Raw genomic sequence first — 715 nt, forward strand, 5'->3', positions numbered from 1 at the left:
CTGATTTTCATTGTCAACTCAAAAGGATCTAGACTTACCTAGGACTCCTCTAGCTGGGCATGTCTGTGAGCAACTTTCTAGATTGAATTAATTGAAGCAGAACAATCTACAGTAAACATAGGAGCCATCATTCCCATAGATTGGAGCTATATAAGGAAAAAAATAGAAAAGGGGAGATGAGTCTGCTTCCTGACTGTGGGTGTGTTGTGACTAGCTGTTTCGTGTTCCCGCAGCCATGGGATGCTGCTCTCGAAACCATGGTGAACAATACCCTCAAACTCTAACCCCAAATCAACATTGCCTTCCTTTTAAGATGACTCTTTTTCAGGTACTTTGTAACAGCAACAAGAATAGTAACTAATACAGATGGTATAGACAGGAAGGGAAAAGAACTTTATTGACAGCGTAGGTGTGAGAGAGGGAGAAAGGATGGACAGGAAGAGAAGGCAGCTTTTAGGCTCATCTGCTACAAATTCAGGATGAGCAATTATGAAGCAGTGCATCTCGCATTCTAATGTGCTGGGAGCTCCTGGACACGTCTCACTCTGTGAATGAAAAGAAGGCAGAATGGAAGTTGACCAGAACATGTTGCCCAAAGAATGTACTCGGAGCCGGGCGTGGTGGCACACACCTTTAATCCCAGCACTTGGGAGGCAGAGGCAGGCGGATTTCTGAGTTCAAGGCCAGTCTGGGCTACAGAGTGAGTTCCAGGACA

This window comes from Mus caroli, chromosome 1 (assembly GCF_900094665.2).
Source record: "Mus caroli chromosome 1, CAROLI_EIJ_v1.1, whole genome shotgun sequence".
NCBI classification, from domain to species: Eukaryota; Metazoa; Chordata; class Mammalia; order Rodentia; family Muridae; genus Mus; species Mus caroli.